The sequence below is a fragment of the Giraffa tippelskirchi genome, chromosome 3 (genome assembly GCF_054371585.1).
Source record: "Giraffa tippelskirchi isolate mGirTip1 chromosome 3, T2T-mGirTip1v1.2.pri, whole genome shotgun sequence".
NCBI classification, from domain to species: domain Eukaryota; kingdom Metazoa; phylum Chordata; class Mammalia; order Artiodactyla; family Giraffidae; genus Giraffa; species Giraffa tippelskirchi.
The window spans coordinates 4199103-4214189 of NC_137277.1; the positions used below are offsets into that span (position 1 = coordinate 4199103).

Below are 15087 nucleotides of genomic sequence, written 5' to 3' on the forward strand. Positions count from 1 at the left end.
AAGATGCTGGCAAAGATAACCAAATTAAAATGAGGTCAGACAGTATTGGTCTTTGTCTGATTTAGCTCACCTAGCGTAATGCCCTCAAGGTCCATCCACGTGGTGCCAAACAGCAAGATTTTCCTACTTCTCATGACTAAGTGGCATCCGTTGTGTGTACGTGTATGCATGTGTGTGTACATATACACACACACACACCTATCCATCTTCTCTATCCATTCATTTGTTGACAGACACTGAGGTTGTCTCCACATCTTGGCTACTGTGAGTAACGCTGCAATAAACACGGGGAGGGAAGATATGTTTCCAGTATCCTGCTTTCACTTCCTTTGGATGTACAGCCAGAAGTGCAGTATTACTTATGTGTGGAATCTACAAAAGCCGAACTTATAAAAAATAAGGAGTAGAAGGGAGGTTGGTAGGGGCTGGGGGAATCTGGGAGATATTTTTAGGAAACAGACTCATAACTAGAAGGTAAGTCAGTCTTAGAGACCTAATGTACAGCATAGCGATTGTGGTCAACAATACTGTATCACATATTTCAAAGCTGCTAAGAGACTAGGTCTTAACTACTCTCACCCCAAAAAGGAAATAATAATTATGTGACATGATAGTGGTGTTAGCTAACACTAAGCTATGGTGGTAACCATAATGAAATATATCAATTTATCAAATCAATACACTGTATACCTTAAACTTACACAATGACATAAGCCATTATGTTTCTCTATATATATATATAAAACAATGAGGTCATCCTGAATTAGAGTAAACCCTGATCAAATATAACTGAGACCATGTGACATCAGAGAGTGGAGGGATGGGTCCACCATCTGAGGACCATCGGGGACCGCTGGCATCAGGAGTCAAGAGAAAGGCATGGAGACCTTCACACAGAATGTCTGTGCCCATAACTCGATTTTTGGAGCTCTAATCTACACAACCATGAGAGAACAGATTTTTTTGTTGTCTTAAACCAATCCATTTGTGGTCATTTGCTATAACAGCCCTCAGAAATGAGTGCCCATGACAAGGTAGGTGGTGACGTCCTCACTTGACAAGCGATGTAACTAAGGATTAGAAAGCTTACAGGACTTGACCAAGATGGTACATCTAGAGAGTGCTGGGCCGGCCTGCTCAGCTTTCATCAGGGGCTGGCAGCCACCTCCCAAGGCCAGCTCCCAGCAGCTCCCACAACAACCATCCCTCTGCACGGCGCTTGCTGAGGCAGGTTGCTGCCTCCATCCCCAACTCTCTGAACTCGTTGCAGAACAGTCACTGGTAATTTAAAACACAAGATGATGCCTTAGGTCAGTTAGAAGGCAAGCATTTTTATTTCTGCCACTCACAATATCCCTTCTATCTTGCAGTAATCTATCAGAGCAAACTCTCTTCCCTCGAGGCCTGTTTGATGAAGCTGATTACGCTCCTGGCTTCTGAAACATATGACAAAGGTAATCCTCTATGGTCAGCTCAAGTCCCTGGACACAGCACAAAATTTATGAGTGGGTACACGAACCACGTTAGACCAGTCAGAGCCAGCAAAATTTCCAAAGCCTTTCTCTGATATCTCAAAAACGTCCTCTTTCTCACTAGACCTACAAGAGGCAAGATAAAGCTCCACAGTGAGAAAGAACTGCCAAAAGAGAAGTGAAGACTCCAGGCAGCACCCTGTATAGCTAAGCACTGAATTTAATCATGGCTGAAGCCAGATCTTTGGTAGATCTTTCAACTTATCACCGACAACTAATGAAAGACAACTTACTTTTTGTCTCAAGACCATTGGTGATTTTCTGCCTGTTGCACCCATGGGAGTCCAAGCTAAAATAGCCTTGTCTTCAGCAATCTCCATAAATATTGCATTTGTTTTAGGAGGTGTCTCTTTCTGACAGTTACTTCCACCTACCACCCTGGGAAAAGCTCTGGGATGTGGAGAAATAAGATGGAGTTTCCAGGAGCCTTATCTCTGAGAGCCCCCTGAAGAAGAACAATAAAAGTCTGCGTGGCACAGTCCACTTGGCTCGTGGCTCACTTGTCCTCTGGGTGGATCCCTTCCTAGCCAAAGTCCTTTCATCTCTTCTCCTAGCCTTTGCCAGAGACTAATCTAGAAACATGGCAATGCAAGACTGCCCTTACCTGCCAAATGGCAGGGCCCAAGTTACGTGCTCCAGAGGGTAGGGAGTGGTGATGGGGAGAAATTCCATCTGGTTGCTGACAACATGTCAGGCAAGCAAGCAACGCTTGGAGACCGTAAGTAACAAAGGAAGAAGACCTTTAACAAACCTCAAACTCAGAAACATACGCTGAGCGTCTCTTCCTTAGAAGCAACCTGAGTCTTCTTAAGTTTTCCTTAAGTTTGGAAAATTTATCATGGGCAGAGGCAGTAAATAAATAATAAATTTTGCCTAGATGCTGCCGTTAAGGAGTTAAGGAACACTTTTTTCTTTCTCTTTGGTATTAAGATAATAAAGGGCACACATTTTAAAACTAATTTACCTTCTAAAAAATTAAAGCATTTTTACCGCTGTTTGCTTTTCCAGCTTCTTTAATTTGGGTAATTGCTTAGTCAACTTTCAAAAATATATATTCTGTCTTAAAAAAACAGCCAAATATGACGGATCACCTTCATTTTCATTTCGGATTTGGCATGCTGGACCCAGATTGTGTATTCTTTCCATGGCGCCACACCAGCGTCGGATACTTAATTAATTTCCTTTCGTTTGTGCAGACTTGCACTTAAAGAGACAGTGTCCCATTTTGATGGCTTACTTTTGGCTGAAGTTCAAAAGTATCACTTCTTAAATCTTTTTTTTTACCCCCTTCAAAACTTCCCAGAGTGCTATATAGAAAAAATAAAATAAAAACACCCTGGTGTTTTCCTCCACCCTCACCCTTCTCTTCAACTACCATTTCTTTCACTCTTATTTATTCTTCCTTTAAGCCAATCTTTGCTTAAAAAGAGGAAAAAGAGAGAGGGAAAGCGAGAGAATGTCCTGAAAGAAAGCACGAGACGGATGCGCTCTTGCTTCCCTCCTGCTGACACCTGTTTCCAAAGCTGGGGGTGAGGCTGCGTTTCAGAATTTTGTCCATGGGTCAAGATCACTGGGAATAATCAAAGACTTTTTGAACATTGAGACAGTATCTTCTCACTGCAAATGAAGACCTGCCACCTTCTCATTAGATACGCCACACCATCCTCAGAGTAAAACAAACATTTTTAAAGATAGGTGATAGGGAGGTGAGAGGTAGGCTTGTAGTTTGACATTTGGGAGGAAGTTGGGGAGATCAGCATTTGCAGTGGAGACTGACAACAACAAGAACGTGACTGAACCAGGTAAGTCTTTTTCCTACTGGAAAGTCCTTGATCATTCAGCAAAACGTTATTCTAGAACAGAACTGCCTGGTTCTTATGTACCACTCACACAGTGGCATTCAGTAATACATTATACCCAACAATTTTACATGCTATGTCCTGAACGAATATTTTTAACAATGGATTGTTGCACACTGATTTTTTTTTCCCCACCTAAACCCAGCTCTTTATCCAGGAAGGGAGATGGGGATGAAACATTTAATCCCAACTTGCAAAGACACTAAACAAAAAGAATCTCCTGTGGGGAATCTGGCTTTAGCCTGCTTCTGAACCTCGCGTCCCTATTCCATTGTCCCTATGGTTCAATGTTTGCTGGTTTAGGACTTCCTTCTTTCCTTCTCCTCTCGACTTTCTGTCTCTACTTACTCTTGGTATAATACCTCAAAGAAGTAAAATCATAAAGTATCTGTCCTTTTATTACTGTTTCATTTCAATCAGCCAGTTCATCCATGTTATAGCATGTTTAAAATTTCTTTTCAAGGCTGAATAATATTCCATTGTATGCATATACCACATTTTGTTTAGTCATTTATCCATTGATGGAAACATGGGTATCTTCCACCTTTAGCCTAGTTAATAATACTGCTCTGAATGTGGATGTATAAATATATGTGTGAGTCCATCCTATTAACTCTTTTTCATCTACACTCAGAAGTGGAACTGCTGGATCATATGGCAATTTTACATTTCATTTTTTGAGAAACTGCCATCCTGTTTTCCACAGAAAGTGTACCATTTTACATCCCCACCAGCTATGCACAAGAGTTCCTATTTTTCTACATCCTCACCAACATGTATTATTTTCTGCATTACCTTCCTTTCATCATAACATTACTCTCTTGTCGAACAGTTTGCTAACTTTCAAGCAACTTCATCTTTTATTGTTCTTGAGAGTCTTTGTCTAACACAAACTAGACAGGATGCTCGGTGGCTTCGTCTTTCCCAGGTTGAACTGGAAGTTTGACAGAGAACACAAGGAAGCTTGTAAATGTCACACCAGTTACTAAACCTGAAACAGCCTTCCGTGGTCTGAGAATAGAGGCTCAGCATTTACAGGCTTGGTAAAAATCATTCTTAACTCTAATCCAGCTGTCAGTGGGCAGGAATCTACTCTCAAACCATTTCTACAGCAGAAAGAAGTGATCAAACTTGGAAGGAATGTTGAAGTAAAGCAATTCCTTGTTGGTGGTCATAAAACAGCAGTCCTGGGTACCACCTCCTCACTCATCTTTATTGCTGAGGCCCCTGGACAGTAGGGAGCCCACACTTCATATTTTATGCTACCCTTTGGTATTGGCTTCACTGTCTATTCTACCTAAGATATATGTATAGATAGATAGATATATATAGATATATATATGTATTTACATTTAACATAACAAAGATAATGCAGTTTAGTGTTTTGTTACATTTTCTTACATTAAAAATTATGCATACATCATACATATATACACATGCATACATACACACATATACATACATATACGTAATATACACATACTAACTCACACACTAGAACCACAGCAGTACCCCACTTGCAAAACTGAGTGATGAAAAGCAAGCTCCACTTTGCCTGCTCCCATGCAGATGTCACTGTGTCCCTGAGACCTTCAGACATTCCTACCTCTTACTCTACCTGTGGGTTGGTTCCTGCATGAGCCCTGTTTCTCATAGGCGCTCTCATTATCCCGCTGTGACACTGACTGTATGCACCACCATTTACTCACTTTCTGCCTCCAATCTGGGGTAGAGTTCTCCACAGTGGAATTTTTCCACCTATTTAAAAATGTGCAGAAGTGACCCAACATGCATATTCAAGAGAGAGGGAAATAAAAGTCTCAGGGAAGAAACAGCCCTTCATAATTTAGTGATAACAAACAGCAACCTAAGGTTCCGAAGGCCACGTGACTGGGAAACGGGAACTGAGAGGGTTCCCTATCGACGAGAAACTGGCTGCCTGATACACTGGCTAATAAAATCAGGAGGTCTCCCATGCAGGCAGGACCTCAAACAAGCTCAGCAAGTCCAAACATCCGGCGACAGGGAAGGCCAGCTCACACTGTCAGATCCGTGGCCAGGTCAGGAACCGCCAGGAACACTCAACAGGGGAAAATTCTCGAGAAGCGGTGACACGGGGGAAAAACAACCCACGATGGAAAGAGGGAAGATGGCGTTGGCCAAAAATCTTCCTCGTGTCTGTAAGCCACAGGCTTGCTCACTCTGAGTGCAATCTCCGAGAGCAGAACGGTTTTCCAACGAGAGGGGAAAGGGGAAGATGTGATTGTTTATTAAGCACCTACTGTCATACATCGAATGTTAATTTATTGAGTGATTACTATGGACAGGAACTGTGTCGCCTGCTCTATAAACATCAGAAAATTTAATCTTCCTACCACTGATGAGAGGCAAGTTTCATTCTCCCCATATAACAGGTAAAGGCACTGAGTCAGAGAGGTTACATCACAGATGCAAGAGCCCTGAGGGGATATTGGGACTCTGGTTGGGACCTTTTCTATTAAATACATAGATGAAAAAATAACGCCCAGACCTCCACTAGACAAAGTCATGGAAACCTGGAGAAAACGATGTGTGTAGCCTATGGACCAAATCCAGCTGACCATATATTTTTGTATGCCCCACAAAATAATATTAATAGTTGTTGAACGGTTGAAAGGAAAGAACAAAAGAACCTCTCAGGACATGTGAAAATTACATGAAATTCAAATTTTTGTATCTATAAATAAAGTTTTATTGAAACACGGCCATGCTAATGCATTTGTGCTTATGGCTGTATCTGCACTTCAGTAGAATAGCTGAGTAGCTGCAACAGAGACACTATGACCTACAAAGCCTGAAATATTTACTGTTCAGTTTTTTACATTAGAAGTTGATTGACAACAGACATCGTTCTAGGAAATATCTCGTGCAATAAAGCCTTAGCTATCACATTGGTCACATAATTTGAGCACTCTCAAATTTTTCATGAGAGATAAAACAGTAATGGACATACTCCAAATACACTAATTTTTGTCTCATATGAAAATAAATTCACTTTCAGGAAGGATGCACTCAGTGCTTTCCATTAGATCGTTTCAGATGGGATTCGAGTTGCCAAATTCCTTTTCATTCGCTCTTTTAGGAACATACATAAAAGGTAAAATGAGGTACACCTGCTTTGCCAAACTCAGTCCAGTACAAGTCTGTCTTGGAGCCCATTCAAGGGAGGCTAATTTTCAAAGGACCAGAGGGACCTCATTATAACTCCTGCTCCTTCTGCCCCAGACACCCTGCAGCACGGACGCCCATCACACGCTTTCCAGCCAGGTCCCCGGATACTCAGGCGCTGGGAAGCTAATGAACCAGGACTTGACTTCAGCCAGCTCTCAGCCAGCAAAACAACCAGGCTCTGGGAGAGTATTATCGTCAGGGGACATAAAATTGCCAGGAGGCCTTTTTTTCCCCAGAAATAAAAGGATGTAAGATGGGTGAGGCTTCCCAGGTGGCTCAGTGGTAAAGAATCCGCCTGCAGTGCAGGAGCCGTGGGTTTGATCCCTGGGTTGGGAAGATCCCCTGGAGGAGAAAATGGCAACTCACTCCAGTATTCTTGCCTGGAAAATTCCATGGACAGAGAAGCCTGGTGGGCTACAGTCCAGGGCGTTGCCAAGAGTCAGGCACAACTGAGCACATGTACACACACAAGATGGGTGACACGGTATAGAGACTAAAACTGAAGACATTGAAGATGCCCTGTGTCAAGCCACAGGAGACCTAAGACTGTTCTGAAAGTTTAAGTTGCTCAGTCCTGTCCGACTCTTTGTGACCCCACGAACTGTAGCCCACCAGCCTCCTCTGCCCATGGAATTCTGCAGGCAAGAGTACCGGAGTAGGTTGCCATTTCCTTTTCCAGGGGATCTTCCCCACCCAGAGACTGAACCCATGTCTCCTGCAGTGCAGGCAAATTCGTCACTATCTGAGCCACCAGGGAAAATCTTCTAATGTTCCATTTGTGGCAGCTTGAGCACAGGCATTGATTTTGGGACACTGAGCAAAGAAAGGTTTAGCCATTAACTAACACAAACACAAAAGAAGGTCACGGACTTGTGAGCCAAAACTGGGATTAAAATCGGGCCCTCGAGTGCCCTTTAAAATGCTCCGTTGGGTAAGGAGCTTCCCATGTGGGTGACTGGTTGAGCTTGGCCACGATGACACAGGAGACCGGCCTGCTTGCACGGCTGGAGTTGCCCTGACCGCCCTCTTTTAAATCGCAGTTTCTCCCAGCCACTCTCACTCTCTCTCCCGCTTCATCTTCTTCCACAGCACTCATCACCACCTGACATCCAAGCATTGCAGTTATTCATTTGCTTATAGTCCACCTCCCACCTCAAGAACATGAGTTCCATCAGGGCAAGGATTTTGTCTGTCTACTGAATTCTCAGCCTGCTGTCTGGCCTGCAGCATGCGGTCAAGTTTTCCTGAAAGATAAAGTGACTTAAAGGAGGTTCTCAACCAAACACCAGAAGGAATACTCATGATCTTTGGGAACTGCCTCCTGAGAAGATCGGCACTTTCCTCCAAGTAACGGGAATACTAAGGTGACATGTAAACCTTCAAACCACCGCAAACTGACTCACCCTCTCACTAGCTACAAGGTTCATCTCTTCTATGCGATCAGCAGAACCAAATGAGGAAGTAATCTTCAAGAAGTCCAGCACCTTCACTTCAGAGGGGCTTGATACAAGCCTGTGACTCCCTGAGTGATGATAACTGAGTGAATAAGAGAACGACACGGAGGAGAAGCGAATGAACTCACACGCTTTGGTAACTGACCACCAGCAAGAAGGTTCGTTCTGCAAACTTAGACATTCCGTTCCCTTGATCTTACTCTCTCCAGGTTCTCCTTGACCCTCCCTCCCTGATCTTTTCCCTCCTGTCTCCCTCTAAAGATTATTTTCTTTACCCTTCCCCTCAAATGATGTATTCAGTGGTTGTGAAACACGCCAACATTTCACCTGCCTCTCCATATCAGGAAACCCTATGGAAGATGATAAAATTGATACAATGCGTGAAGGAAAGGAGCCTGATAAAGCTGCTCGTGGCCCCAGGGTACTGGTCCCGGGGTTCCGCTGGCCCGAGCCCTGTTCTGTGTTTTCAGGACACTTGGAGGCAGCCTCAGGACTGAAGAAATCGACATGTCTGCATACCTGTCCCCCACCCACAGCACGCCCTCAACTCTCCAGCACAGCACCTGGGAGGCTCTGCGCGTCCGCTTCCAGTTCTCTCTAGTCGATTTGACCCACTCACGCTGTTAATCAGCACCTAGACACAGTAACTCCTGTGTCCACGTCTCTCTCCAGACAGCCACCCCTTCTTAGCGCCCGGACTCAGGGTGACACACACCACCACTAACTGAACACGCTGGCAAGATGTTCCCGGTCTGACTACGTCCTCTCCTTACATGCTTCCCACCAGATTTCACTCTCCTGAGTGGCAACCAAACCTGGGATTCACACTAAAAGCATGGGAGCCATCTTTCTCTATTCATCGCATATTTCCCACATCTACACAACCTCCAAGACTGGCCAAGCCACACTCTCCTCCACATCAGCTGCTCCTCTGTTAGTTCAGGCCATGTTGTCTTTGCCGGAACTATAGAAGCCTCCTCACAGGCCTCAGTTCTTCCGATGTATCCCCTCCAATCCGGCGGTGGGCTGGAGCTGACCCTACGCTCCTGAGAGTCAACTGTGCCCTTCCCGTCCCAACTCCTGGTTCAGTGACTCCAAGTTGGGAGCTTAAAATCTGCCCAGTGGGAGCATTTACACCATGGAAATCAGCAAATGCTATAGTCAAGATATTTTGTTTTCAGAGAGGAGGTTGTTAAACCTTTACCAGCATATCACTGCTGGAATCTATCTTCTACAGAGAATAATGTATTTTAAAACAAACATTTAGTCATGCCATGATTTAAGCCATTCTACTCCTAATTTCCCATAAGATTAACCCAAGCTCTTAAATGTCACAGGAAGGCCCCCTGAGATCTACTCCCAGTTCCTCCTAAAACCTTATCTGCTAACATTTCCCCTCCTTGATGGAAGTTTTTTGGCAGCATTGGACTGCTCGTAATCGCCCATATTTCAGGCTATTCTTGACTCAACGATTTTGCATAAACTATTCCAGAAGCCTGGAGTCTCTTGCAATAGATCATCCCCTTTTGTACAGCTATCTCTCTACCCAGAGTTTAATGTATAGTTGAGACAGCATTTTCTGCAGAAATTCTTTTCTGATAACCCTTAAGCTGTGATGCCCACTTCCCCTCTTCTAGGCACTGAGAGCTCCCTCTAAATGTTTCTATCACTGAATTTACTATTTCTTATTATAACCATGCGTCTGTATATCCCTTTCCAGAAAGAGGCTAGGAGATTCCTGAGAGCTGAGTGCAAGTATATTCATTTTGCATCCTCAGTTCTTGAACAGTAACTTGAGACATGGTAAATTCAACCCATATTTACTGCATATATAGGTAAATGAATAAATAAGTGGATGAATAAATACTGGCAGTGACTATAGGAGTTTAAAACATTTGAAAGAATACTGAAACTGGAATTCACACTTTCTAACTGACTAACTGGGATTCCTTAATTTCATGCGCATGAAAGGCTGGTTAGGTTGCAGCCACCCTCACAGGGAGGGTCGCTGCTGGAGGCTCTTATCAATACTAGCTCCTGCAAAGATCGTTCTCTTTTATGCAAAGTTCTCTTTTCTATGAATCTGCCTGATCCTGATGTAGCAGATCTCCAGATAAACTGGCCACTCGTGTGAACAAGTAGAAAATTTGCATGCGTTTGTGTGTATCTGGGGGAACAAGCGAGGAGGCTTTGAAATAGACAGGAGGGTCCTCACCAAAGTCAACAGTACCTGTTTTCTTTCTTCCTGATAGTGCAGCTACCAAGAGGACTCCGCCTTAATGTTGCGCATCTGAACCTTGTATAATATAGTTACAAACCAATGCCAGCTCAACCAGAAATCAAAAACAGCATTATACAATCTTGAGGGCATCCCAGGTGGCTCAGCAGCAAGGAACCCGCCTGCCAACGTAGGAGATGCGAGCTTAATCCCTGGGTCGGGAAGATTCCTTAGAGAAGGAAATGGCAACCCACTCTAGTATTCTTGCCTGGAGAATCCCCATGGACAGAGAAGAATGGTGGGCCACAGCCCATGGGGTCGCAAAGAGTCAAACACAACTGAGTGTACACACACACAAGCATACAGTGTTGCCATGAACAGATTTTTAGAATAATTTTTCTTTTATATTTTTACACTGAAATACAGTGAGGCTCCTATACATCAAGCACTCCTGTGGGTTCTGAAGTGCAGTGTTGCCGTTTGGAAAGGAAGCAAAATGTTCACTTCTAGAAGAAAACATGTCCTGAATAACTTTGTGAAAAAGGAGGCATCAGTCCTTCCTGAGTGGTAGCTCAACCAGCAGCTGAGAAACTTAACAATATTACTTTCCTACATAAAAAAAAAAAAAAAAAGATAATGCTTTCAAGAGACTTTGTGGTAACAAACAGTTTCCTTTATTATATCTCTATTTTTTGTTTTCCTTTTTAAGGTCCCAATGAAAGCACTGAAAGCAGTAATTCCATGAGTATGTATTAGATAGATTTATTTTGTTAATAAAGCATTTAAATATTAGGAAGAGAATCAATACATGATTCTGCAACTAAAGCTCAAGGCCAGAAAGAGAAACCACCAATTGAATTTAGAATAGACAGGAGTTTGCTGATGTCAAGAAATAGTTATTGAAAGTATTCTGAAAGGTCTGATGAAGGATTTTCTCCAGTCCGCCCCCACAATACCAACACCACCATCAACAGGCCCACTAACCATCTGTCTACCCACAGCATTACCAAAAAGGTGACATGTATTGCAAGCTTGGCATTTTCTGAATCTGTCTTGAACCACAAAAATTATGCTGAACTCCCCAAAAGAAATGAAGCTGTTTTTACTTTTTCTTCATCTCTGTCTTTTTGCCTGACTAGTAACAGGAAGCTCTTGGAAACTTCCCAGAGAATGGCTGGTCTTGTAAGAGTCCCAAACCACCCTTGCAGGCGCCAGAATCTTGGCACATTTGAGGTAAGGGTTTTAGAAGCACCTGCATTGCCCCTTTCAACCAAATGTCCCATCACTGAGCCTGAGAAAGTCCTCTTGTTATTTATTAGCTGTGATCCAGAGTGGAGGCAGGTTATGCAAAAATCTACAAGGCTTGCCCCAACCAACCTTGCATATTGATTGTAAAGAAAATGTAGAAAATGCCTACGAAGCATCTTGAAGTTTGCAGCCCGAATTAGGACCCTCGATTAGACCCTAAGGTCAAGGTATCACCTGTTCCCCATTCAGAACTTATCCTCTAACAAATAAAACACAGGGGAGGAGGGAAAACTCATGACACCTCATTAGTCTAATGAACAGGTCCATTTTTTCAACCTCAGGGCTTTGGGAGGGAATTGGGAGATGGGTGAAGGAACTCATGGACCTTCCCACTTCAGTCCACACCGAGCGATCTTAACCCCCTGGGCCTGTTCCATCTCCTCCTCCAGCCTGTGGTTAGGACCCTGCTGCAGTTGGAGACATTGCAAGAACAACAGTGATTATCTGAGGGAACACCTCCCCTGCTCCTGGAGCCAACTGGGTTCTACCACATGTTGCTCTGAAGCTGGCAGGAACTCCGGGGACCTCGAGGGGCAGCAGGAGAGCAGGAGGGCTGCCAGGAAAAATGGGCGCCTCTGAGGTCCTCAGTGTGGGTGGAAAGTGCCGGAGAGATCGGGGGTCCGCTGTGCTGGAAGGCAGCGAGGGGCTCTGGAGGGGCTTGAGAAACTGTTCTGCTTGTAATAATATTTTCCTTCTTCCTGGATGGTTCAGTGACTTCCCAGTCCCAGCAGTAGATGTAACTCCCAAGGATGGTACTCCTCCAGTTACACGACTACATGCACGGCTAGTCACTAAGCCAGCTCTTTTACGACCCCATGGGCTGTAGCCCGCCAAGCTCCTCTGTCCATGGGATTCTCCAGGCAAGAATACTGACTCCAGTTGCCATTTCCTCCTCCAGGGGATCTTCCCAACGCAGGGACAGAACTCGTATCTCCTGCATTGAAGGCAGATTTTTTTACCCATTGAGCCACTGGGGAAGTTCAAACAAATGCATGGATATCTAGAAAAGTACCCCGAGCCCACGAAACAGATTCCGAATTCGTGCTCATTGAATGTCGACATTGATGTCAACAAGTCTACCATTTATTATTATCATTTAAAGTCTCCTGGCTCATTACAACAAACCAGTTCCTGGAGTATCTGCACTTCACGTTAGTATCAATTAATAAACTGACCACTAGCTAATAAATAACAGATAACAATTCACTGATCTTTTTTTTTTTTTGGTGCCTCAATCAGTTCAGTTGCTCAATCCTGTCTGACTCTTTGCCACACCAGGCCTCCCTGTCTGTCACCAACTTCCAGAGTTTGCACAAACTCATCCATCAAGTCAGTGATGCCATCCAACCATTTCATCCACTGTCATCCCCTTCTCCTCCTGCCTTCAATCTTTCCCAGCATCAGGATCTTTTCCAATGAGTCAGTTCTTCCCATCAGGTAGCCAAAATATTGAAGCTTAGCTTCAGCATCAGTCTTTTCCAATGAATATTCAGGACTGATTTCCTTTAGGATGGACTGGTTGGATCTCCTTGCAGTCCAAGGGACTCTCAAGAGTCTTCTCCAACACCACAGTTCAGAAGCATCAATTCTTTGGGGCTCAACTTTCTTCATGGCCCAACTCTCATATCCATACATGACTACTGGAAAAACCATAGCTTCGACTATACAGACCTTTGTTGGTAAAGTGATGTCTCTGCTTTTTAATACACTGTCTAGGTTTGTCATAGCTTTTCTTCCAAAGAGCAAGGGTCTTTTAATTTCATGGCTACAGTCACCATCTGCAGTGATTTTGGAGCCCAAGAAAATAAAGTCTCTCTGTTTCCATTGTTTCCCCATCTATTTGCCATGAAGTGATGGAACTGGATGCCATGATCTTCATTTTTTGAATGTTGAGTTTTAAGTCAGCTTTTTCACTCTCTTTCACTTTCGTCTCAAAAGGCTCTTTATTTCCTCTTCACTTTCTGCCATAAGGGTGGTGTCATCTGCATATCTGAGGTTATTAATATTTCTCCCGGCAATCTTGATTCCAGCTTATGCTTCATCCAGCCTGGCATTTCACATGATGTACTCTACATATAAGTTAAATAAACAGGGCGACAATATACTGCCTTGACATACTCCTTTCCCAATTTGGAACCAGTCCATTGTTCCATGTCCAGTTCTAACTGTTGCTTCTTCACCTGCATACAGATTTCTTAGGAGGCTGGTCAGGTGGTCTGGTATTCCCATTTCTTAAAGACATTTCCACAATTTGTTGTGATACACACAAAAGCTTTAGCATAGTCAATGAAGCAGAAGTATATGTTTTTCAGGAACTCTCTTGCTTTTTCTATGACCCAACGGATGTTGAAAATTTGATCTCTGGTTCCTCTGCCTTTTCTAAATCCAGCTTGAACATCTAGAATGTCTCGGTTGATGTACTGTTGAAGCCTAGCTTGGAGAATTTTGAGCATTATTTCGCTAGCATGAGACGAGTGCAATTTTGCGGGAGTTTGAACACTTTTTGCCTTTGCTTTTCTTTGGGATTGGAATGAAAACTGACCTTTTCCAGTCCTGTGGTCACTGTTGAGTTTTCCAAATTTGCTGGCATATTGAGTGCAGCACTTTCACAGCATCATCTTTTAGGATTTGAAATAGCTCAACTGGAATTCCATCACCTCCACTAGCTTTGTTCGTAGTGATACTTCCTAAGGCCCACTTGACTTTGCAGTCCACGATGTCTGGCTCTAGGTGAGTGATCATATCAACTTGATTATCTGGGTCATTAAGACCTTTTCTGTGTAGTTCTTACCTCTATTTGTTTGCACTGATCACTTAAGATGGCTTTCTTATCTCTCCTTGTTATTCTTTGGCACTCTGCATTCAGATGGATATATCTTTCCTTTTGGTACTCAGGATTCTATAAAGTATTTTATGTGTAGTATCTCACTGAATAATTAACAAAACACTTTGTGTAGCAGTCATGGTGGCTGCTCCCTCACATCTACTATGAGCAATTATCTTAAGATAACTATTATAATGTCATTCTTTTCAGTGTTGATCTGGGCATGGGCATGTTACCAATTCCAATAAGTCATGAAAGGGAATCTGGAGAGGGGATTTTTAGCAAAGATTTTCTTCCTCCTAAAAAGTTTTCCCTGGGGGCTCAGTTGGTAAAGAATCCACCTGGAATGCAGGAGAACGCCTGCAGTGTAGGAGACAAGGGTTCAAACCCTGAGTCATGAAGATCCCCTGGAGAAAGAAATGGCAACCCACTCGAGAATTCCATGGACAGAGAAGCCTGGTGGGCTAAGTTCGTGGGGTCACAAAGAGTCGGACATGACTTCCTGACTAAACCACCAAAAAGGAATATACAAGAATGTGACAATCTTTCTTCTTACCTGACATCAGTATTCCTTGTCATGACATCTGCAGTTAATGCAACCACACCACCACCATTTAATGGCTGAGGAGATAAATAGAAAATATTTGAGCCTTGAGCAGTCCTACTGAGCCAATGATTATAC

General features: G+C 43.4%; 1 long non-coding RNA gene across 7 annotated transcripts in view; it reads right to left on the reverse strand.

The window, feature by feature from the left end:
- Positions 1–15087, reverse strand: part of LOC145543545 (uncharacterized) — a 448599-nt gene that overhangs the window by 186134 nt on the left and 247378 nt on the right. For 6 of the 7 annotated variants that reach the window (XR_014080792.1, XR_014080784.1, XR_014080787.1 and 3 more), the window contains one exon: positions 12794–15026. The exons of the other annotated variant lie outside the window; for it this stretch is intronic. This is a non-coding gene — a long non-coding RNA (uncharacterized LOC145543545). Of the gene's footprint in view, positions 1–12793; positions 15027–15087 lie in introns of those variants that run through there. 7 annotated transcript variants of the gene reach the window in all.